Here is a 26,222-nt window from a genome sequence, read left to right as displayed (position 1 = left end):
TGTGTAAGTAGATTAGAAGAAACCTGGGGCCCCACCTTTCATGAGTAGAAGTGCTTACATTGACTTGGAAAAAGAAATCATCTAGAAAATAACCCCATTTTTCTAACCAAACAATGAATGGTAGTGTGAAGAAATTATTGTATAAAATACTGTTCTGTATCTTGGACTTTTCTTCAAAGCAATACCTCAGCAGTCCTGCATTTTCATTTCCTTTAGAAGGATGCCCTTTCGAAAGGATTCATTGACAGCAGACATGCTACAATCAGATATTATTCCAAAACCATTGTCCTTCTGCTCCTGCTGCAAGTAGGTCACAGTGGTGAAGTATCTTCAGATGCTTTGTGTGGATACTTGGTCTTTTATGTGCTGGAGAATAAACAAACTGTGATTCTCCTGGCAGTCTGGTAGGGGAAAATATTAGCAGTCTGCTGCTTTTGGTCTGCCATTCTTTCACTTTCATTACCAACTGCAAGGATTCTGAACTCGTTCAAAAAGCTAAGAAAGTAAATCTAAAGGTTAGCCCAATGATATGGGAATCTACTCCCTGGTTTCGAATTCAAGCAGCTTGCGCTGGGTCTTCTCTTCATGAACCCCTCTGCCATGTGGCTATGTCTAACTAACTCTTTCTTCCTAAGAGATCTGTCATCATACTTTGAGGAGGGGGATCCCCTCTTTGTGGGATGAGGCTAGGAATTTGAAGCACAGCACTCTCTGAGGTATCCTAGACCCATGTTATTAAATACCTTGTAAATTAATACAAGAACCCTGAACATGGTCTGGTAGTGTATGACCAGTCAATGTAAGCATTTAAGCACCAGAGTTATGCACTGGTGATAGGGACAGACTATCAATAGTTTGGCCTCAGCTGGAGCCTCTCAACCAGGCCAAGGGCAGCTTCAGGTAGAATGGAAGGTGGAGCTAACCAAATAAGCAGCTCCTCTCTAAGGCTGGTGCTGCGGATGACCAGGTCTTACTGGTCTTATGTCAACTTATCACTACATTGCACTGGCACTCAGCAGTGGCAAATACCATCACATTTGAAAAGGTGACATATGTTTGTAAACATTCAGAAAACATGCATTGTTATTGGCAGGCCACCAGTCAGTATGCACCAGGATGTGTCCACTATTTGTCCCTGTGTGTTTACACAACATGAAACTCTGCTTCACCATATACTGCTTCAAATACAGGTGTATATTCTGGATCCCAGTCTGAACTAGATATAGCTGCTTTCCAGTTTTTGCCTTGGTTTTATTGTTGTTTAATTGATTGCATTTTATATGAGGCTGCAGCAAAATGTTGAAGGAACTCAGAAACCGTATCAGCAATGTCTTATTTCCTCTGTTGTAGGCGTGATGCTACAACGATTGTCACACAGATCAAAAATGCATGAGCTGAGATATAACTCAAGGGACAACATAGTTCAGAAACAATAGATTGCTACTATCATTGGGTGAAGCAGAGATTCTAGTAGTGTCTCACATTACAGGTAGAGCTTATTCCACAGGGGCTTAGGGGAGATGAATGACTAAAATGTCTGAAGAAAACTGTAACTTATTTCCTTTTGTAGTGGGCTTGCTTCAGCGGCTGATGTCTATTGCTTCAGCAGATTGGTTTTATGTAGCTGACAGGTGGGCAGGTGTCGAGATGGATTTTGTCTGGGCCTTTTTTGTTGTTTCATTTGTAGCTTATTTTAAAAGGCAGGGTTGTATTCATTTTGCTATCATCAGAAGTTGCCGTTTGTGTGGGGAATAAGAAGCTTGGGAGGAAATCAAAGCACTGGAAGAGAGCAAACTGGATTTTTGTTGCTCTGCCTCTCCCCACATCCACATCCAGCCCTGTCTGAGGGTTTCTCCTTTCTGTCCTTTTCTCTGGATTAACACCTATAGTTGCCTTCCAGTAAAAGTAAATTATAATATGTGGGGTGAACCTACCCTCAGCAGCCAGAAACATCATAGCCAGACACTGGAGAGACCTGTCAGAAGGAAGCATGGACCAATGGTATCAAATAGTATGGGAAACAGCCTTATTAGAAAAACTAACCAGTAAACTAAAACTGACATGGGGACTTGAAATTGTATTATGAAGCATCTTGCCTATGTTGGTTGAAGGAATGGATGAAATTAGAAGACACGGATATGTTAGATCTTGAAGGTTTTGATAATAGATTTGGGTGGCACACATATTTGTGGTATGACAAGAAACGGGTACATAAAGGTTTTGAAAATCACATTATAAGAAGGTCTCTGATTGAAGTGTGGGAAAGATATAAAAACTTGTTGGAACAAAAAACTCCATATTGGTTGTCGCCGTTGGAGGCGATGAGTGTGAAGAAAGTCAATATGGCAGGGGGTTGGGTGACATATGAGAAGTTAATGTGTAAAAGCGAAGGAAAATGGAAAATGAGATCATTTGAAGAAGTTAAGGACTATGTGAATGACTGGCTGCATTTTTTTTCAAATTAATGAGATGTCCAGAAAAGATTTAAATCAGAGGGGTTTCGCTGATAAAGAATCAAAATTTCAGACAGAAATACTGAACAATGATTATAAGATTTTAGCAAAAATGTATAAGATATTATTGGAATGGTGTATGAAGGATGAGGAGGTAAAATCAGTTATGATTGATTGGGCCAAAGATATAGGGCATAATATACAAATCGAGGATTGGGAAAGACTCTGGAAAGAAGGTTTAAGATTCACTGCATGTACAGTTATAAAAGAAAATGTTATGGAAATGATGTATCGATGGTATGTAACACCTGTGAAGTTAGCAAAAATGTATAAGACAAGTAACAAATGTTGGAAATGTAAAGAAAAAGAAGGTACTTTTTATCATATGTGGTGGGAATGTAAGAAGGTAAAATGCTTTGGGGAAATGATTTATAATGAATTGAAGAAAATGTTGAAATATACATTTGTTAAGAAACCAGAAGCATTTTTACTAGGTGTCAGGGAACTGACATCAGAGCGAGAGGCGGAGGCAGGGCTCCAAAGCGATGCTGGAGAGGGGACCAGCAGGGGGGAAGGAATTCAGCATAACACCAGTAGAGAAGAGAGGGAGATGGAGGAATTGGAGACAGGTCTCCAAGACCCTTCACCAGAGACTAGTGGGGAGAGCGCTGACACGCCTCTGCCTTCCCCTTACTTGCGCAGACGAGTTCCGCGCAGGGAAAGTAGGAGGAGACTTGGCGTCAAACAGCTCTTATGCTGGAAGAGGTTCAAGAAACGCCCACTGATGGATTCTGCAAGTGACTGACCGGCCATGGAGTGTGAGCTGTCAGCCAAAGCATGGTTGGCCAGGCAATCTAACCAAAACTGAAGGCAACTTACGCACAAGTAACCCCTTACAACCATTACACTAGGCATTACAGGTAATGAGATAAATAAGAAAGAAAAGAAGTTATTTTTATATGAGTGACAGCAGCAAGAATATTGATGGCCCAGAAATGGAAACAGGAAGAATTACCTATGATAGAAGAATGGAGAACTAAAATGATGGGCTATGCAGAATTGGACAGAATGACAGGAGGGATCCGGAATCGATGAGATCAAAGATTTACAGAAGATTGGGAAAAGTTTATCCAATATATGCAAAAACTGAGTGATAATCAAATTACGTTTGTAAGTTTTAAGGAAGCTCTGTTAGGGGAAATGGTTAAAATGGCAGAAATGTGTAAAAAGTAATAAAGGGAAGGAATTTCAGACAAATTGAGGGAAGTCAAAAAAAGAGAAGTAAGGTGTAATTAAGATGTATGGAATGTATAAATTTGATTTTATATTTGAAAACCAATAAAAATATATTATAAAAAAAAAGAAAATGAAACCTGAGGTAAAACTTTAGCTGTTTGGTGATGGTTTTCTGCTGTGTTTTGTTTGTTTGCAATCAAAAAGGCTGAGAGGCAAAGTATCATGGAGAGAAAGGTTGTTAGTTTACATATATTAACAATCACATTCATTGAAGTGTGCTCTTAAGTATGGAGATCTCAAGTAGTACGTTTATTGAAGATCACATCCCTAGAGCACTTTTGCTTTCTGTTATCACATTATCACCATCCTCCTCTTCCTAACTGGATTGCCTAGAGCAAGGGTCACAAACATAGCATTAATGGATACATGTGTACCTCAAAAGGCCTTCATTGAGGCCTGCAGAGTGTCTCCTACCCTGTGAAATTAGGTTTGAAAGAAATATTCTTTTTAGCCAATAGACTAGGGGGTGGGTGGATTGGTGAGAGAGAGAGAGAGAGAGAGAAGCATAAATAATTTCCTCAGTTTGCAAATGTGTCCATGGGCCCAAAAAGGATGGCAATCATTGGCCTAGACAGTTGTCTCACTGTTACAATTATATTATTTTGGACCTTTTCTCTATGTGTTATCACTATGCAATTATCCTTTTTGAATAATACATTACTATTGCCTTCCTTTCGGCTTCCCCACAGGTTTGTAGATAAAAGGTCAATCAATCAAACCATATCCTAATTCTCATAGCTAAATTGGGTACCAGATTATTCTAGCCATGGAAAGAGTATTCATATGCATCTAGGGAAAGAATTCCACATTAAAATAGTGCCAAATCTCTTTGAATCACTTTTCTTTTTATAAAAGAGCTTAAATGCTTTTGGGGAGTTTTGCAATGCCAGTTAGATAAATGGAACAAAATTAAAGCAGAAAAAAACAGCTGAATATTTAAAGACTTGGTGATTGAGAGAACTATTTGGTTATTTAATAGCCTCCCAAGGGAAGTAGTAGAAGATTCATTATATTAACCAGGCATCACCTGAGTTGGAAAATACGTTGCATTGGCTTAAAAAAAGATTAATATTCCTGTTATGGACAGAAATTCTGCTTCTCACCTTATATAGATATTTGGTAAAGTGAAGTGAGTTATGTAAAACACTCAGGAATTTAGTCATCCTGATGAAACATCAAGTTGCTGAATTGTTGCAAAATAAAACAATTTTCACTCAAAATAGCTTTGAATTCTCATGCAGAAGAGAAAAGTTGATGTCATTAAGTGTTTGACTCCGCTGAATCACTCTGGAGAAATGATAACATCACATGTTTTCAGATGTGTCACCTAATATCAAATGATTAAATGTGTATCAGTGTCTTACACTAAATGCCCAAAATTTGGTGAACATTGAGATTCACAGGTGAATGTTAGCATTCACTGAGACCGGGGTGGACTTTGGTAATATGACACCCTGAGCAAAGCTCAAATGTTATCTGGGCCTGATAAAACATTTCAAATATGTTTCCATATTTGTTTTAATACATTCACAATGTTGTTAATGGACATGTGTCCTCAGAAGCAAGCCCCGTCGACTTCAGTGGGACTTACTCCTAGATAACTGTGTGATATAATTGCAGTCTTTTTGTAACATATATACAAAAGAAGCTCTTGATCATTTTTGCCTCACTTTCACTGTAATGCTGCATTTTTGAAGACTAGCCACTAGAGTGCTGCAGGTATCCATTCAATATGAGTTTCTGCAACATTGCTAGATACAGTTCTCAGCAAACATACATTGTAAATAAAGATTGCGGCTGTGTGTTTTAAATGCTTTATTGCTTCTGCTCTGCCCTTCTTGGAAATTAGCTGTAAATGGAGTGGCTGGGGGACACTGGGTTGTTTTTATTGTCTTGTGAGAGTGCAAAACATACAAACACAGAGCAGGGAGAGATGTTTTGTATTGCCATCATGTTTTAAAGAATGTGAAATAAGCAATTAAACACACACAGCGGCTTGTCAGTTGTATGCTCTCTCTATAGCTGTATTGATATAGCTGTAAATAATGGATGTGTGTGTTTTATTAATTAGTTGGTGCTAAGGCAGGGGAGTCTCTCTTTTTGCAAAAAATTGGACACCAGTTATGGCTCAAGTAAAATGGTGCAGGGATGTCTGGTGCCCTTTGGGACTGGTAGGGCAGGAGGCAGGAAGGCCAACACTAGGTGGAGCCAGAGTCAATGACAGGTGGAGCCAACGCAGTCTAGTATTGGTCTTCTTCTTGCTGAATTCTGCAAGGGTGACACGGACCAGGAGGCATAGCTGTCAACTTTCAGATTTGAAAATAAGGGATCAGCAGCCTCGAAAATAAGGGATCAGCAGCATACCTGTCAACTTTCATATTTGAAAAAGGGGATCAGCAGCCTCACCTGTCCCAGAGACAGTCTACAAGATATCTAACAATCCGGGATAGCAGCGGGAAGCAGCGGGAAATGGCGCTGAAATAAGGGAATTTCCTGCAAAAAAAGGGGAAGGTTGACAGCTATGGCAGGAGGAGAGCTGAGAGTCAGGTCTACTCTTCTGAATTAGTTGTATGTAAGAAGGCAAGCAGGGGGGCTTGGAAGAATCAAGACTGTCGGTGGGGCACATAGAATCATAAAACCATAGAGTTTTTGTGTTGGAAGGGACACTGAAGATCATTTAATCTAACCCCCTGCAATGCAGGCATATGCAGCTGTCCCATACAAGGATCAAACCTGCAACCTTGGTGTTAGCAGCGCCACACTCTAACCAACTGAGCTATTGCTGTGCCCCTTTCTCCCTCTAGGACCAGCCTCCACTGATATAGAAATGAAATTGAAGGCCAGGCCTTTAAATGCTATGCTCAAGGCTTCAGCATTAACTGGCAAACAAATAATGCCCAGCATAGCTCCTTCTGCAGAGGAAAAATAGGCTTGTGAAATCCTCAAAATAACACCCCTTTCCTTTCTCACCCGACTTTCGAGGTAGATATTTGCAGATACAATCTAGAAACTGATCAAACTCCCCCCCGCTCCACCTCCGGTTGTAGACGACCTTATATTCTTGTGAAGTAGCATGATGTACATAATTAAGTGCCACACAGTACAGTTTGTTTGAAAGTCAGACGGTGAATTGGTTCTTTAATTCCTTTTTTTTTTTTTTAAATAATTTTTATTGATTTTACAACATAAACAAAAAACAAATAAACATAACACGACTTCCCCGAACCTCCCCTTCACTGCATCCATATTTTAAAATTTTTAGCAATTCTTCATCCCATTTTTATATTTAATTCTCTTTAAAAAAAAATTCTATTTTATAAATTTCAATTTATAGCTGTAATTCTTTGTATCCAATCCCTTGACATCTTAGCATTCCGAAATTTTACAACAATTTTTAAGATAGATTTTAAATTTTTTCCAGTCCTCCTCCACTGTCTCTTTCCTCTGGTCACGGATTCTGCCGGTCATCTCTGCCAGTCCCATAAATTCAGTCACCTTGGTCTGCCATTCTTCCAGAGTAGGTAATTCTTTAGTCTTCCAATACTTCGCCAAAAGGATTCTTGCTGCTGTTGTTTGGTTCTTTAATTCCTGGTCAGGATCAGGATCCTCCTTGCATAACGTCAATTCTTTCACGTTGGAAAGCATTACCCAAAGGAAATATTTTAAAAATGGCTAAGGGGTTGCAGGTATTATGTTGAAAGTAGCTAAGAGTAACTGTAATGTGGGTTGTGAGGACAAGTATAGAACTAGCTAAAGGGATTCTCTCTTCAAGAAAGTGGCATTTCATCAAACAGATTTAATGAGGCTGAAAACCCTTTTTCTTATTCCTTGTGAAGTTCGCGAATTTGTGAAACGCATTCCCAGTTGTGCAGTGGGTAACCATCCACTAGTTTGAAGGCAGAGTAAGGCTGAGCCACTTCTAATTTCACTGGCCATAATCACTATAATACAAGCTGAGAGGGAAGCACCAATGCAAATGGGAAAAGAAGAACAAAATCAGCACAGAATACAAATCTTAAAACTTCTCAGTTGCACAGCTCTGCTATACCTAGCCATTGCTGAAGTTACTTGCCTCACATCTTTGAGATGCCCCATAACCATTGTACCATACTGTAAGTCTAAGATTGGGGAGACTTGTGTTCAAATCCCCACTCAGACACAAAGGTTGCTGTGTGATCTTGGACAAGTGTCTGTCTCTTGGGCTAATCTACCTCACAAGGTTGTTTTGAGGATGAAATGGATGGGGTGGGGGAGAAGAACCGTGTGCTTCTTTGAGCTCCCAACCTCATTGTGCACCTTCAGTTGATGACTGTGCATCTGAACTTGCTTACAATCCTCCTTCAGACCTTTTCACTCAACGCAGGAAGGTTAGGGATGGAACTGGTGTAAAGTCTCCCAATCCAGATCAGCCTTTCCCCTGCCCCTGGATGCTTTGTGTCAAAAAGTCATAGCAACACAATTTGATAATTTTACTATCACTGTAATTTAAATGCACATGGGAAGGGGTTTTGGACCTGTGCAGAGTAAGCCCAGACTGCACCCCAACCATGAATTTTGCAAGCATGGGAAGCAAGTCTTATGGACATATATGCATAGAATACCTGCATGTTCAGGGGGATATCCTGGGTTTATCCAGCCAGGTACATCACCACCACCATTAGTTTGTTAGTTAGTCACTTTATTTTGCCTAGGGGAACCCAAAGCAACTTACAACCAACCAACCAACCAACCAACCAAACAAACAAACAAACAAACTAGATGGAATGAACCATTGGTCAGATCCAGGGTAATTCTTACATTAATACAGTTAATTGTTAGATTCTGAGCGCCTTCATACTCAGACGTTTTGGCTCCCAAACGCAGCAAACCTCGAAATGAGTGTTCCATTTGTGAACGTTCTTTGGAATCCAAACATTCAATAGGGATTCTGTGGCTTCTGATTGGCTGCAGGAGCTTCCTGCAGCCAATCAGAAGCCATGCTTTGGTTTCAGAATGTTTTGGAAGCCGAACAGACTTCCGGAATGGATTCTGTTCAGCTTCCAATGTACAACTGTATGCAAAATTGATCTTTTCCCTCTTCACCTCAGTGTGTCTGCTTAGGGATTGGTGTTGGGATTTCAGAAATCCCAGGATTCTGAAGGTACTGACAGAATGAAAAGCCAGGCAAGAGAAAGCTAATAATGATGGTTACAACCCCTCTTTAGCCATGGTCACTGAAAAAGGAGACGTGGGAAGGATAATGTTTGACCAGCAAAAATGCCCTTGATGGGGGAAAGGAGAAAAACAGGATCGTTGATGAGAACTAGAGCCAAGTTGCCTTTCTCCTTAGTCCGTCATTAATTTCCTTTCTGTTTCACACTTCTGAGTGCTAAATTGGCAGTCTCAAATTCTACTGTATAAAGTTAATGAAGGATGTGTCTTTAACTTGCTTGACATCTGGCCTCTCTCTTAATGCCTGTTACTTGCCAAGAAGATTTCTGATTCCTTTAATCAACGGTTCAGAGTTTTTATTCCCCTTTTTAAAAACCTCATTTTTTTAAGCTGATTTCTGGATGCTAAAAAAATAAAAATAAGAGAGAGTGAATATACTTTGCAAAGCAATGCATTTTATAACAAATACTATGCTGTTTATTGAAAAAATCACCTGCTCATAATTCTGGAATTGGTGCATGTGTGGACATCCATAGTCTAGATGTGATGGCTATGGTGTCCAATCCAAGTCTTCCCATTATCATGGAGGTGCAGCCAAAATGGCCTAGCTTCTTCAGTCTACCTCAGTCAGCCCCCACCTGTGTTCCCATAAGTGTATAAAGCTAAATTGCCGGTGTCAAATATGCAGTATTTTTTAAAATACATATAGTAAAAATGTAAATGAAGTCAAAAAGTATACACACACACACACACACACACACACACAGAATAGAGTTATATATACTAATAGGACCCAGCTTAAAGATATTAGACTAGGGGGAAAATAGTGACAGTGTTTATGAATAATTCCTGTAGCATTTTTGAGCAAAGCAAGCACCTACTAATTCTGCATCTCATTTATGCTCCCTGCATCCCAGTGAGATAGGTTAGGCTAAGACATAACGAATTGCCCAAGGCCACCCAGGGAGCTTTATGGCTGAATAGACTTTCAGAAACTGGGTCTCCCATGTCCGAACTGCATCCAACACTCTATTCACTGCAGACCATGCTAGCCCGCAGGGGATTCTAAGGATAACATTCACCCACACAGAAAGGCTAGCAGAAGATACACGTGCATCCTATTTAATCCTGTTTGGATAACTTTTTCAGAGATAACAAACCTTTCTTTATGCAGAACTGAGGTAAAAAGTAGGGTTGCCCTGAATGTTGCTCATGGACATTTTTAGGATGAATTTTGTACTCTTGAGGAGATGAAAACAGTCTCTTAAAAAACCCTAGCTTTCCCCTTTTTTCCACCAGAGCTATTTTCAGAGCCATTGTTTTCCTTGGGTTGCTGCTGCTTCAGCATCATTTTCCTCACTGATCTATCCCCCTTCAAGTGTTTCCAGCCAATCAGGGACCACTTTAGGGTGGCACCTGAATGATTGAACTCCCATTTTGGATATGCTTGTCTTACACCTTTGTTGTTACATTTTAGTCAACCGAGTCAATCTTGTGCTCTCATGCTTTTAAAGGAATTTGAGAGCCTTTTCATTGTCTTTTTTTCCTCCTGCTTTTATCTTTTTTATATGGGTTTTTACCTGCTCACTCTGCTGTTTTACTGCCTTTTTTATTGTGTTCTGTTCTATTGCAGTGTTTTATACGCAAGCCACACTGATACTGTTCCAATGAAAGGTGGGGTACAATCCAGTAAACAAATAGATACATAATGAATGCAATAATATTGCTGAGGGCAAATGTTGTTGAGTGAGAACAAAGCTTCCGAGGATGGTCACATGGCCCCGAAATAAACCTAGTGGTCTAACCAATCTGTGTGTTTTATCTTGTCTAAGCAGGCAATGTGCCTGGAAATTGAAGAGAAAGGAGAGCGCAGCTATAGCTAAAGATCTCCCTCAACCTATGGTCACAGCCTTCTCCTGACCTTCTCAAAGTATGTTTCATATTCACTGGTCAACCTGGTCATGAGGCCCAGTGACTTCTGAAGCCCTTAGGAGCCTAGTTGGATGGAGTGCCAGTCAATGACCTATATACATATGACAGATGACAGCGGGAGGTTCTTCCATGAAGTTTAGCTCAGTTGCTTAGAGCATGGGGCTGATAATGTCAAGGTTGCAGGTTTGATCCCCTGTGGGACAGCTGCATAGTCTTGCATTGCAGGGGGTTGGAGTAGATCCTCAGGTTCCCTTCCAATGTAGAGTTGGAATTCTATGATTCTATGAAATGACTAGTTCATTTATGGAGGAGATACATGGCCAGGCCTTGTAATGTGTGTTTGAATTGGCTGGGAAAGACCAGTATAGCTGGCTAACCCTATTCCTGTGATAATTCACACACACACACACACACACACACACACACTCCCAAGAGCATAAGATCACACCCCAGGGAAGTGCTCACATTTTGCTTTGTGTGTTTGTCTGTAAAGGAAGCCACACTTGCCTGGCCCAATTTGCATTGCCACAACCAGTGTGCGTAGTTCAGCAAGGAACTTGACCACTTGCCCCTATTTATAGCATATATTTAAGCATTTTGTCTTATAGCTCTTAGATTGGGAGTAAAAAGCAAATGTAAGTGAAACTGGCAACTAGTATTATTATTTTTCGCTGTGGACTGTCTGGATTTTGTCCTTCAAGGAAAGCAAATCCTGCAGTGGAGCCATTTGTTCTACAGTATAATGTGTTTTATAAGCTTTGCTGAAGTAGTGAATAGAAATGAGAGGTTTCAGTTACCCCCTGTAGAGACAACTGCAATCTCATCATCAGCCTGATAACAGTTGATGGTTCTGTGGTCACCTCTCCAGGATTGCGGTTGATACTGATATATTTCTTCTCTGCTGAAAAACTTAACATCCAGCTTTTGTTAAATTTTCCCTTGGCCCAGCTGTGTTGCAGTAGAGGGGATGAAATATATATAGGATAGATGACCTCAAGAGTTTTTAAAAATCCCAGGTGAAGAGGATTCTTTGCACGTAAAGGATAAAGGTTTTATCATTTATTTAAAAGAGCTGCAGCGTACCTCTCCAAGAACTGAGGGAACGTCCAGTAAATAAACAGTGAAATGGCATTAGGAACATTAACATGTAGTTTAAAGCAGCAATCCTATGTAAACAACAATCATTAAAAAAACTGCACTTTGTAGCAGCAGTATGCAAAACCAGCCACTCAGTGGCATAAACCTTTCAGAAAAGATAAGTTGCATATCTCTGAAAACTGATAAATCCAGGTTTGGTTTGGTTTAATTTCAAAATGGTCATTTTTTAAAGTGGAAAATGGCAATACAATGAGCAAATAATATAGCCGATACAGCAATGATGGGGTTGTTTTAATTGCCTAGGTAGGCAGGAGTGAAGGAATTATAATATGCTAAGCACTAGATAAATGAGTAGGGATGACTGGGAGAGGGTACAGCTATAGATAAAATGCAAATCCTAACACTGTGGCCAAAATTGGGAGCCAGGAGAAGGAAGTGACACTGTCTAAGTGACTGTTCTAACTGAAGACTAATAGAATAAGTAACTAAGATAGGAACAAGAGACAACAAACCTTTTTGAAAAATGGAGATAGGACTGGGATATATTAGGAAGGGTGAAAGAGGATTGAGATAAATCAAATAGAGGGTTAAGGATGCTGAGGTGGGGGAAGAACCAGGGTTATTCACCCCCCTCCCTCCCCCCCTCTCTCATTCCCCCCTCTCTCCCCTTTCTTTGTATTGATTTTTTCTTCTGACCATGAGCGGAAAAGGAGCAAGGAGTTTGAAAAGTTTAAAAATTCAAGTTATGCGAAAGTCACATTCTGTCAGGTGCTGTAAAAACTGACAGATATCAATGTGAAAAAGGTAAATAAAGTTGTCCACTTGGTGCTGATGGTCAATTCCTGCCTCTCCTCTCTGGAGGAAAGGGTGAGCCTATTTGGAGCTTGTTGTTGTGGGAAGAAAACCGAGAGAAGGGTTTTTTGGCTATGTTGCAGGGTGTGTGTGTGTGTGTGTGTGTGTGTGTGTGTGTGTAAGAAAAACCAGGGTTGTTCACCTCCTCTCTTTTTGCTGACCATGAAAGGGAAAAATAGGGAGAAGTACTAGGACCCCTTCGCCTCCTCTTTGCTTGATTTTCTTTGATAAGAGAAAAAGAGAAGGAGTTGATCCATTTGCTGCTGTGTTTATTTTGCTGCCTATGTTTGCTCTGGCATTGGCTGTGGTATTAACTCCTTCTCTTTGCAGGGAAGACTAAATGTGGGCAGTTGCATGTTGTGGGAAGACAGAACAAGGAGAGGAGAGGGAGGGTGATTGTCACCCTTTTATGTATTTATTTTGAGGATGTGAGGAGTGGAGAAAGCACCAGTTGTTCTTTTCCTTTTTGCTTTGCCCATGGAAGGGCTTTTGGGGAATTGAGGTGGGAGATGCCTATGAATGGACTTTTTGAAAATGGAAGGGGGAGAGAGAAGAAGCCCCAGGGCCCATTCACTTCCGATTTGTTTTGGTAGCCTTGTGAAGGAGGCAATTGGGAGTTAATCCGGCCATGGATGAAAAGTTGGGAAAAGCTTTTGAGAATGTGAGTGTATTGGGATGGGGAAAGAAGTATGGAAAGAAGTGTATTTCGTGTGGAGCAGTCGACAGACAGCTTGTTGAGGCACTTCTTGAATATATGTATGTAGTTGCAGACTTTTTAAAATGCAAGAATGGAGGAAGAAGAAGCTGCTTGAGATGGGCATCAGCTGAATATTGAGATAGGTGGGTAAGCTATGCCAACCCTTTATTGTTCCTGTGCTTGCTCCACGGCATGGTTCATGGATAGATCTCAAGTTATTGAGAATAGGAGTAGGAGAAGCACAGTGCAGACGCATAATTATCATTACAAGCATCAACATTAATATTACAAATGATAGTATGGGGAAAGAAATCACCTACTGCCCAACACATAGCTGTCAACGTTTCCCTTTTTTAAAGGGAAATTCCCTTATTCCGAATAGGATTCCTCGCAAGAAAAGGGAAAACTTGACAGCTATGGCCCAACGGTTCAAGCATTCCATTGCGTGAGCCTGTGCCTAAAGTCTGAAGTGTTGCAGCCCAGTGGGAACTAGCTCTTAGTATCATGATGTTTCTTGGTGTATTGTCCTGTCCTATATATTGCAATAACTTTGTAAACTACAATGGTTTTGTCTTCTGTCTGTGACTCAGAAGGTTATAAATATGAAACAGTCATGATGGATAGGCTCTCAGTGCATATTATATATTCTGCAGACGCTGAAAAAGAAGCGAGAGAAAATGTCTCTTGTATGTGCAGTCAGACTTGTGAATCTTGCATATACTTCCTGTTGTTTACAATTCCCTTTAAATGCTCTCTATTTGCCTGGAGGTTTGGGGATATCACAGGTGGTTTTGTTGCTCTGACCAATGCTTGTAGCAATCATTTTTATGTTGTTTCTCTTGATTTCATTACAAATAATTGCCAAAACACAGCATTTTACTATTTTAAAAAAATCAATGTTATGGCTGATTTTCTTTTAAAAAATGCAGCCCTTTGTAGCTGTTAAGTTTAAGTACTATCCCTAATCAGCCACAATGTCCACATGACAGTTGCAAGCCATATTCTGAGGTTTGGAAGTTCCTTCTTGACTTTTAATCCTTTCGGGAAATGATTTAAATTTCAATTATGATTTAATTACATTTGAGGAGAGCCATAGCTCAGTGGTCAAACACATGGTTTGCATGCAGAACATTCCAGGTTCAGCCCCTCACACATTTCCAGTTGAAAGGGTCAGATAGCAGATAATGTGAAAGAACTCTTTCAGTTAGGGACTCAATCCTAGGGAAACTGGACAAATGTTCAGACCTGGTATAAGTTCGATGCTGTAGCCACTACAGTTTCCACAGCAATGAGATGCATGTTTGAACTGTCAAAGACAGAAGCTGATGGTGGGATGGTGATGCTCACCTGACCTCCGGTTGCATCATGGCAGCTTCTTGGCAAGTAAAATGGGAGAGGCGAGGAGGAAGCAAGGTCAGTTCAGTTCAAACACAATCTCAGCGATGGCAAAATCTTTCTTAGTTTTTGACTAAAGGAATGCCAGTCCTTGAATAATTTCACTCAGGAACTCAGGCTGTCTGAGAACAAAAACCAACACTGTAACTGATGGGATTCCAAGGTACCCTCTCATTCCACACTAGTAAAGACCACTGCTTCAGAGCCTGGCCTTTTCACTTTGCTCCCTGAGGCTTCCTAGGAGCTGATGAAGTGGCCTGGAGAAGTTGCTGAGTGTCTCAATGGATGACCAGTTCTTGGCATTCTCTGCAGTTCTTCTGCATTGCAGCACAGTTGAAACAAATAGCAAAATAAAAACCACCGATAAATATCATGTGCCCTTAAAAAACAAAACAAAAAAGCAAATTCAGTTGGTTATGTTGATGTGCATTCTAGAAGTTAAGCGTTACTAATCATAAGAGTCTTGTCTCTCTTCCAAATTTCTCATGGGAAGGATACAGTGTGCATGCTTGGCTTCAGCAACGTCCCAGTTCAGTTCTTGCCATCTCTGGCTGAAAGAGCTGGGAAATATTCTCTGCCTCAAATGTTGGATAGCTGTTGCCAGTGGGGAGTAACAGTCTCAGGACACATACCTGGGAATGCCTTCGGCCAGCAACATTGGAGAGAGATGGTGCCAGTTAGAGGAAACAAGCTCTCACTATAAGACAACTCTGTATGTTGTCTTATAGAAAGGTTTCCTGTAAACATCTAGAATATCAGCACCATCCTGCTATGTTTGAAAACAGTGCTGGAGTGGTAGATTTTTATTTTATTTTTGCAGTATAAATAATTTCTGTTCACAATGTTGCAAAATATATATATATATCCTGTATTGGAACCAGAAAGTTCAATACAAAAACACTAAGAAAGAATGTATTGGAATTGATATAAGTTATTGTCTATAAACATTATTGCTTCTCTAAATTTCTTTGCTTTCATTGGAATCAACTATAAGCTATTTATAATTATTCCAATCCCATGTTGTGTGTGAGATATATCCATAGGGCATGATTCTGACGCTGGAGATGTTTTGGGTGAATGCCAGCTTGAATTCTGTACAAAGTTATGCCTAATTTGAAACAAATGATAAAAATAATAATTCTTTTTCACATTTCTTACTGCTTCATATCATGTAACTCGTTGATCTCCTCTTCAGCTAATGGGTTCGACCAAAAGCTCAGTTGCCAAAGACACAAACATCATTTTTGTTTTTTAACTTTGTGTTGTTGTTTTTTTAAAAAGAGAGAGCCAAAGAAAGGGAGAAAGAAGGGTAAAGAAGGAAGAGAGCAAGGAAGAAGGAACTGAAGCAAGAATGGAAGTGTGTGCGCACTTGTGTGTGTGTGTGTGTGTGTGTGTGAGAGAGAGAGAGAGAGAGAGAGAGAGTGCTAGATACTTAAAACAATAAAAATTAGGGTCCACACTGTCAGCATCGCCCTTGAGCCAGTGTACCAACTGGACTCATGCACTACAGCCCCGACTGGGCTAGGTGAGCTGGGTAGCACTGCCAGAGACCTCCTTTCTCTCAGGAACAGGTCACAGTGCTGTGGACTCACAGCTTGGAGCTGAGAGCACCGGATTCACTGTCTCAATAATGCAGTCGTTGCGCAGCAGCGTTTTGCAGAGTCTTGCAGAGTATAAACCACTCGGAGAGCAGCTCTGTAAAATATCTTCCTTTATTCTATAACTACAGCTATAATACAAGACTATATACAGAGCTAAATATTCTAAGCATAAATCAATGCTATACTCTGAGTGCCTGCAGCTGCTCTTAGCAGCAATCTTATCTATAAACACAATCTCTTGCACTCTCTCTCCGACACACTGACTGACTCTCTCTCACACACATTCACTCACTTGACTAATTAAGTAGAGAGCAGTACATTGCTCCTCCTCTCTGTAGAGTCAGCAGAGACCTCAGGAGATTCTTGGATATGGGAGGGGTGAAATCTCCTCACACACTGTGGTGCACCCAAACCTGTGCAATCCTCCCCACTGGTAGGTCCCTGTGCTCAGGCTGGGCTGGGTACAATGGACAGCAGTTGGGCTGTCTGATAACTGGATCTTCACCCCATGCCAAGTCTTTGTATTATCAACCAGGGATGCGGGCGGTGCTGTGGTCTAAACCACTTAGCCTCTTGGGCTTGCCAATCAGAAAGTTGGCAATTCGAATCCCTGCGATGGGTGAGCTCCCGTTGCTCTGTCCCAGCTCCTGCCAACCTACTTGTTTGAAAACATGCCAGTGCAAATAGATAAATAGGTACTGCTGCGGAGGGAAGGTAAATGGCGTTTCTGTTATGGTGTTCTGTTGCACCAGAAATGGTTTAGTCATGCTGGCCACATGACCCGGAAAGCTGTCTGTGGACAAATGCCAGCTCCCTTGGCCTGAAAAGTGAGATGAGCGCCACAACCACATAGTTACCTTTGACTGGACTTAACCATCCAGGGATCCTTTACCTTTACTTTTACTATCAACTAGTGAAGTTGTGGCCAATATTTAAACTCAGTTAAGCCTCTGTACTATTATTGTTCCCAAACACAAACCCTGACTACATGTGGGCACACAAAGAGAAGTATAATTTTTAAAAATTATAGATTGTTATATGTTTGAAAGAATTTAATTTTAATTTTAAAAAAATTAAAATCAACTTCATTTGAATTGGGGGAGTTGCTCTGAAAAGGTTGAAGCCCACTGATGTAACTCACAGAAATTTTATCTTATTCAATGACAATGTTCAGACAGAAACCTTTATTTTTCTTTTGGAGACATACATCTTTTCCTGACATACATTAATATCACAATAGATTCCAAGGGAAAGGGGCTAATGTCTAACATTCCTTCTGGACTAACTTTAGTTATGGTTGACATTTCAGAGTAAATAAAATATGAAAAGGAGCATGAAAGGTGCAAATTAGAATCTGCAATAGCTCCAGCAAGCAGTATATTTTCCCACGTTATTATTCTACATGAAAATCTCTTGAGGACAAGAGAATGAGCTTTGTAATTACACAAAATATATGCATTTTACAATTGCTTAATATGGCATGATACTTTAAAATGATAGCTCCTTGTGTGAACACTTTATAGCGAGGAACTACCTAATTAGAAATTAGGGCAGTAAATCAAAAAGTTTATTCAATCTGCTGGAACCCCATGCATGAATAAATTATGCAAAAAAATTAAGTAGAGCAGAAATATTAGAAGGTCTGAAACTGATCCATGTGAGACCTATAATTTACAACTAAATTTTCTTTTATCAGTGCTTAATAATTTTGTGGGCTCCTGATGGGAAAGGAAACTTTAAAGCAATTCTTTGAACTTTGTATGAGGGAAAGGATGGGGAGTTGAGCCATTTTGGGGGTAGTTTTTTTTATCCCCATCCCCATCTCCTTCACCAACTTACAGATCCTACTATACTTTGGGCTTTTAGACATGGAGTCATAGAAGTCTGCAGAATTGTCTTTCTTCTCGTGAATTTATTCAGCAAACAGCCATTTCTTCTGAGAGTCTCATCGGGGGAGCTTGCCTGCCTCCCACCCTGGAAAGCAAGTTGACTCCTACAAAGAGGAAATGCCAGTCAGACACGGCAGGAGGGATAGAGTTGCTACTTGAGGAATCAAACATTTATTTTCTCAAAAATTTAATTCAAGGCTCTGCATGATGAGCTCTGTCTTGTAAGATATACACTAGCTCAAAGATTGCCAGTACCAAGGATTTATGAGAACTAGACTAAAAGGAGAGTTTGGAATACTATTAATAAAACAACTTGCAGTATGTTAGGCCAATGGTCTCTGTGAGCCATTATGTTCTTGGAGGTCTGGACTGGACTTTTCACTTTTTCTGCATCAGTCTCTTTCAGCAGCAGAAACAAAGGGTGGGCAGGGGGAGGTTGCCCAGTTTAGAAGAGTTTTGTGGCATTGTAACATCCTTGGTGTCTCAGAGTTTCAGCCTATCTACACAATGAAGTTATGCAGGTTTTCATATTTGCTATCCTTCTTCCAAGGAGCTCCAAGTGGCATTCAAAGTACCCCCTTTTGCCATCCTATCTGTACCACCACACTTGTGTGACAGGCCCAAGGTCACATTGTGAACTTCATGGCTGAGTAAGAATATGGCTCCCTGGTCCTAGTCTGGCTCAACACATCCAGGTGCAGAACCTCAGGCCCAGGGGTCAAATGCCAGCCTCCAGGCCTCTCTGTCTAGCCATTGGGAATTTCTGAGGCACATCCAATTCTGTAGACTGCAATTCTCATCATCTCCAGCCAGCTTAGTCAATGGCTAGAGATGATGGGAACTGTAGCCCAATAACATTTGAGGACCCAAGTTTGAAGGACACTGATCAAGGAAGGAAGGAAAGAAAACACACACAAACACACACTTCTCTTTTCTTTTAGCAAACAGCACTGCAAGTTTCACCTGAGTGGATTCCTGGTAGTCTGTAGATGGAATTTAGGAGAAGAGGTAACTACAGTATTTGATTCATATACTAATTTAAAGCAGGCAGTTCATGGTGTGAAGTTAATCTTCCAAGGTACAGATTAATTCTAGTTTTGTGACCCACCTGGGAGTACAGGATGACTGCTATCTATATTCTTGGTTGATTTGTAAGAGTCTATTCATATTGATTTGTAACAGACAAAAAACATAGCATAGGAATGTTCACTCTTTTGTCTAAGACAATTACATTTTGAAATAATCTTTTGAGAAAACTGAGAGGCACTCAGCTGAATGTAGCTGAAGGCAATGTTCCATACAAATGAAAAAAGTAACTGACCAATGCTTATGAACCCCGCAGAAGTCAACCACATGAAAAAATTAAAGCACCCTCCACTGCTCCAATCTTTGCTTAATGATTGCTAAAAGGAAAAGAAGCATACCGCGCATTATATTAACTCAGTATAAGCAGCCCATATACAAACATTACATCCATATTTTTGGCTCGATGAGACTGTGGTGTCATGGCATCTGTGAATTACAGCACCATCTTAACTATGTCTTCTCAGAAGCAGGTCTTAGTGAATTAAATGGGGCTTACTCCAAGGTAAGCCAGGTTAGGATTGCAGACCAAATTATTTAAAGGTTTTAATCTTATTTTGGAAGTTAAGTAACTGTGTGTGTGTGTGTGTGTGTGTAACTTAAACTGATAAATACACAAATTAAAAATAGGAGTCAGGGTGGGGTGGGGGGAACAGGCTAGCTGGTAAGCACCTAGCTAGGCCTCATTAGCCTGTAATATAGTGGTGGACTTAACATGATCTCTTTTTGCCTTCAGATGCATCAGATTAAAAAACAAGTTTGATGGTTTCTATGACCAAGGATGAATGTCATTTGTAAATCACACTTGTCATGTCTTACTGCTTAATCAAAGTAATACACTGACATGGATAGTGAAATTGGAACTATGGGAAGTAATTCCTCTTCAGAAAGGCACTGAAGGCATGTGCCTGGGATCCAATTAAAGCAGTGAGAAGCAACTACATGCTAAATGTTAAGCAAATGTATAGGAGCTCTTTAGGAGTATATGTCACGATTGTACTGCCACCTCTTCCTCTTTTCAGATTAGCTTTTTACATTAACAGAACCTGGCAATTCCAATATCCTGGAAAGGTACCAATGTGCCCCGCAGCTGCCAAGATAAGCTATTTCCAGAAATGAGACCTTTTAGGACACATTTTGCAAAGTGTTATGCCTTTGTGGTAGATCACATACTCTGTGAACGTCTCATCTCATCTCTATTATTATTATTTTTCAGTGCCTAGGGAAGATCTTCCTTTCCCAACATGCCTTTTAAGTGAAGATTCTTACCCCAATCTGCAACTAGATTGATTTTGTAGATTGTTTTCATATGTGTGTATTTTTATTGTTGGTGTGTTTATTTTGATATGTTGCATGGGAAGCAATTCATTACTGTGTGTAGGCAAAAACCCAAGCTATAGTGCTTTGCACCTATCAGCCTCTTCAAAGGAATTGCTTCATATCCTTCAACCCAGTAGATTAAAAACTGTGAATTCATGGAGAAGGGCCTTTTCTGCTGTGGCACAACTAGGAAAGGAAAGGCAGAGCAAAATATACATTGTTGGTGTGACAAGTACCAAACAAGCTTAGAAGAAAGGGTTTTATAGAGCCTGCTGCCTCCCTACTGGATCTGGGGATTAGCTGTCCACCTTAAGATAAAGGCACAGGAATTAACCTCACACCCAGTTAAGACACTGATTCATCTAGCTATGTATGGTCCACAATGGTTGGCAGAAGCTGGTTCTGAAACCTAGAGGGCACCCTTGGCCTGTGGAGTCTCACCTGTCTGGCTGGCACAAGCCTCAGAGTTCTGGTGGCACAGGAGACAAGGAAACAAACACTGGAGATCCTAGTTCACCCCCTCTCCTCCTGCTGTGGGTGCCACCCCCAGTACATACAAGGACTGGCAGTGGGATCCTCTTTCCCTAAGAAATGCTCATTTGGTTTTCAGTCCAGGAATGGGTGGTCTTCGGAGCCACAAAGCTGTGAGTTTCCCCACTCTGCCAGTGGGCAGCTTGTGATGTGCAGTGGCAGAGCGTGGAAATGCTACTTCAGTACACAGGAGGGGTTCTAAACTATGTACTGTTGTGAATCTGGGAGGTGCAAGGCAGCCTAAATTCTGGATCATGCTAGAGCCGGAATTTAATTAAGGTTTGGGGTGGCAAAAGCTAGTCTCAGGTGTGAAATGATAGCTAGACTCCTGTAGATTTAAGTGTGTGTTAGACCTTGCTAATCACTTAATTAAAACCAATTAAGTCAGGACTAGTGTCCTGCATGAGATGTTTAATTAAGCTTGTGCCAAAAACTGTGTTGGATTATCTGGGGGTTAGAATCTAAGGAAATGTAGTGTGTATTCTAAGCATCAGTAATTAGCTCATGTAAAGCTAAGTAGGTTAGGCACATTTCCTGGGTTGTGTATTGGGTGTGGTTATCCTAGCTGAATCAACAAGTTTTAATGAAGTTACAGATAGGTAGCCGTGTTGGTCTGCCATAGTCAAAACAAAACAAATTCCTTCCAGTAGCACCTTAAAGACCAACTAAGTCAGTTCTTGGTATGAGCTTTCGTGTGCATGCACACTTCTTCAGATACACACTGTGTATCTGAAGAAGTGTGCATGCACACGAAAGCTCATACCAAGAACTGACTTAGTTGGTCTTTAAGGTGCTACTGGAAGGAATTTGTTAAGTTTTAATGAAGTCAGACAAACTTCTTTGTGAGATGGGGGCCTGGGGGAGATTAAACCTTTAGGTGCTCAAAGCAGCCAAAAGAAATAGGTGTTAGAATGTAAATGAATTAAAAGGGAAGAGCAGCGGCCTTGAATTTGCCTATCAACAGTTATTAAACAGGCAACAGGATGAGTGGGCAGAGTGCTTACCTGATCATGGCACAATCCCCACTATGGTGAGCTCAATGGTATTTTGATTTATTATCATTATTTCTAATTCTGTACCTATACATATACATTAGCATATTCAAATTTTATGCAAATATGTGCCCTCTGGGGGGCATTTTGTAAGTGGCCATCCCAGTCTGCCTTTCTGAAGCAACAAGGATTAGTCTGCCCTCATGGCAACTCTGCTGACACTTTCCTCCCAGCTGAGAAAATGGCCGCTCTTTCTCCTTTAAGATGAGAGGCCAGTTGATATTATCTGACCTATAAATAAAGATGCCCAGTGTAGGAATGTACATATGTAGCCAATAAAAATATAGCAGAAGGTAAAGAAGATGGATTTGTAGTCATACTTAGCATTATAGTTATCTAGTCCTGCTCCTAGTCTTCAGACATTAGATTCATCTAATGAGACTTGCACACATAAGGACTAATTGAAGATAGGATGTCCATCCATATGTACTAAAGATGTAATTAGGAACACAAAATGCTGTATTGTTATTGTCTACATTTCAGGACAGACCCAGTAAAAATATATTTTTAACAACAGTTAAAAGTTCTGCTATGGCAGAACTGGATATTTCTATTCCCAGAACTCTGGTAATTTCTAAAGCCCTTCTCTTAGAAACTCACATAAGCTGTTTATGATAGAATTTGACCTTTAATAAACAGCTTTGAAATCCTTCTAATTACCCAATGTGAATGCCAAAGTTGCTCAGATTTGAGCTTTCATATGTAATGGAGTAATCTAATGTTCATATCTGAAAGCCTCAAAGTCTTGCCTAGTCTCGATGGGCTAAATGTGAAGCATTATTTGCATGGTCCTAGAAACATTCACTATCTCTTCCCTGTCCCTGGTGACTAATTATTCCTCCTGGTTTTCCTAGTCATATATTGTATTTTTATGTTGTGAACCACACTTAAGAGCTAAGCATGAATGGCAGCATCATCATCATGATATAAAAATTGTGCTATAATAGCTCAGCTCCTGGCAGACAGGTAGATCCACATGTACGTTCTCTGACTTCTTAAATAGTTGTATACATCATGTTTCCCTAATCTCAAGGTTGTTATTGTTGTTTTTAATAGTGCAGTTTTGTCTCTTTCTTCAACTACATTATCTCAGACTAGCTTAAAGTAGGGATTGAAAACAATTCTTCAGCCCAAGAAACCGTCATGGGCAATCTTCCAGAGGCTACATGCCAGCACCTGTAGCACCACTTTGGTCACATATGGAGAGACCCTCATGTGAGCCCTCATTCTACCACATCCTTTGGGTACCATGTTGTGTGGTGGTCACCTCCTCTTTCAGTCTGGTTGTCAGTCAATTGGCAATTAAACCTGCTAAGCTGCATAGCTCTGTGTACCTGCTGGCAATATTGTCTTCAGCTGTGCTTAAACCCTTCTACCAAGTGGGGAAATATCTCCTCCTATATCCTCTCATGTTTCATCCTTTCGTGCTGCAACCCCTTACATTTGAATCTCCCCCCCCCACAATATCATTGTTGCCTTTAAAAACAACGTTGTTTGTGAAGCTTTCACATGCCCCTTTCCTTTTAAAAATTCACTTTAGAGAGATCTTTCTGAAACACGGCTGGTGATTTACATCTGCTTCTCATTGAGGATTGTGGAGTTCAGCTTTATAAATATTTAACTCAAAATAATAACTGGAAATGTACCTGCTGTATTTCTTCATCTTATTAATGGATAATGGGCCTTTTTTATATATATAGGGCAAGCAGAATCATGGCGCAGGCTCTACAACAGTGGGTGGGGGGTGGGGGAGAGAAAACAATGAAATAGAATCTGGTCATCATTTCTCCTACATAATGTTTGGTATATAATTTGCTACCAAGCATTCATATGACAGAAGACATCTATATTGGATTCAGCCTCCACAGGAAACACTGCAAATTATATATGAAACACAAGTATGTTAAATTAAAAATGTGATGTACAAGATACATATTTGTATCGTGTATGTCACTTTTTTATTTCTCATACTTGCGCTGCATATATAATTTGTCGTGTTTTCTGGAAAGGCTGAATATAATATAGATTTTTTCTGTCATATGAATGCTTGGTAGCAAATTATCTTTGATATATGCTACATTTGTAACATTCAAGATTTGGTATTCCTGTTATGTACTCTGCAGAGTGGCGGTCTGCATCATTTAATAGCGGCCCTCTTCCTGGATTGGGGAAGTGGTTCAAAAAAAGAAAAGTCCAAAATGGATTTCTCATGTTGTCACTCTCACAATAGAGGATAGTTATTATAGTGTCTATTGAAGTGTCATAGTAGAGAGTAATCATTAAAGTGCCTTCTGAAAAGATTTATCCTCCTTCCCACCCTTGTTTGGGCTGCAATAAAAGGTTTATGTGTATATTTGACTAGATGAACCTTTGATCTGATCCCCTCTTACATCCTTATGCTAAATATTTGGCATGAGAATTGGGAGAGGGAGGTCAAATTGCCCTTATTTGAATCTGTAAGATGCTGGATGATGTGGAAGTCCTACAGATCCAATCTCAATCCTCTACTCCCCTAGATACCAGTGATGTTGATGATTGCAGCCTGGGAATGACTGCTGAAGTAGCTAGATGTAATACTCTCATGGGACAAGGCTTCCATACCCACAGTGCTGATGCTGCCTTTCGTGGTTTCTTGCTCCTGACAGCGGATTCAAGAAAAAGAACCAAATGTTATTTACAGGCCTCTCCCTGCCACTCCTCAGATGTTCCAATCAACCATAGAATGCCTCTTTTGATGAGGCTTTGGACCTTGGTTCTGTACTGCCATCCTTTCTGAATGTTGTTGTTGTTGTTGTTGTTGTTTTGTGTGTGTGTGTGTGTAGAAAGCTTCATCTAGTATTTGTGTTGAATCGGGGCTTACATACTTGTCCCCTCATCTCCTATGGGATCCACGGAGGCAGAAAATATATTCACATCAGAATTCTCTATGCAAGCTCTACATCTTCTTTCTTCCCTGTGCCTTCTCTGTGCATTGATCTTCCTCTCCCCTTTTCATCTCAAAAAGCACAATATAAAACTAGTGGACACCTTTCAGTGTAAGTGTAACATTTACATGCCCTTTGCATCTCCCTTTATACTGCCTGAATAAATCAAGATAAAGCTATCAATGGTTTATAATGGAGCAATGGATATATTCCCCAAGCAGACAGATCTGTGTCTTAATGCATTCAGTGTAAAATGTCACTTTTAGTCATAGGGTATTGTTACGAAAGCATACTAAACTACAGTCATACCCCCCCATTGTACTAGGAAAGCTAATCTCCATTATGAAACCAATTGAGCCCAAGGTTCACTGAAGGGCTGTTCAGGGATTGGGAATGATGTGTATGTTGTGAAGAAATGTTTCATACCACAAATGCATGAAACATACTTTTGAAGTCCTCGCTGCACCCGCCACACGGCCATACCAAGGTAGGGGTTGGTGCTGCTTCTAAAATGAAATAATTCTCGTTTCTTGTTTTCAGGAGGATCACATAGGACAATGATAGTCAGTGTTATCTCCTCCTGGTGTTTTGGACTACAACTTCCCTCATCCCCAGCCAGCCTGGCTAATGGTAGAAGGCGATGGGAATTGTAGTCCCAACAACTCTTGGAGAGCACCACGTTGACTACACCTGACACAGAATATCACCAGGTCAGTGCCAGAAGTTTCCTGGTGTAGGAGGATCTCAAGGGATGGCTCAGTCAGTAGATGAGTCATGAGACTCAGTCATGAGACTCTTAATCTCCAGGTTGTGGCTTTGAGCCCCACATTGGGCAAAAGATTCTTGCATTGCAGGGGGTTGGACTAGGTTACGCTTGTGGCCCCTTCCAACTCTGTGATTTTCTGATCATTGATCTATGCAGTCATTCTTATTCATGTAACTTTGGTC

The 26,222-nt window shown here is 40.5% G+C and overlaps 1 long non-coding RNA gene across 1 annotated transcript in view; it reads left to right on the top strand.

Moving 5' to 3' along the window:
• LOC309339342 overlaps positions 1-25,930 on the top strand; it is a 119,453-nt gene extending 93,523 nt beyond the window's left edge. The window contains exon 4 of the long non-coding RNA XR_014155219.1: positions 25,815-25,930. This is a non-coding gene — a long non-coding RNA (uncharacterized lncRNA). The remainder of the gene's footprint in view (positions 1-25,814) is intronic.
• The last annotated feature ends 292 nt before the right edge of the window (positions 25,931-26,222 follow it).

This window comes from Podarcis erhardii (genome assembly GCF_964252035.2).
Source record: "Podarcis erhardii genome assembly, chromosome: 3".
In the NCBI taxonomy this organism is placed as follows: Eukaryota; Metazoa; Chordata; class Lepidosauria; order Squamata; family Lacertidae; genus Podarcis; species Podarcis erhardii.
The sequence above is the reverse complement of the archived record's forward strand: the minus strand, read 5'-3'. Positions and strand labels throughout refer to the sequence as shown.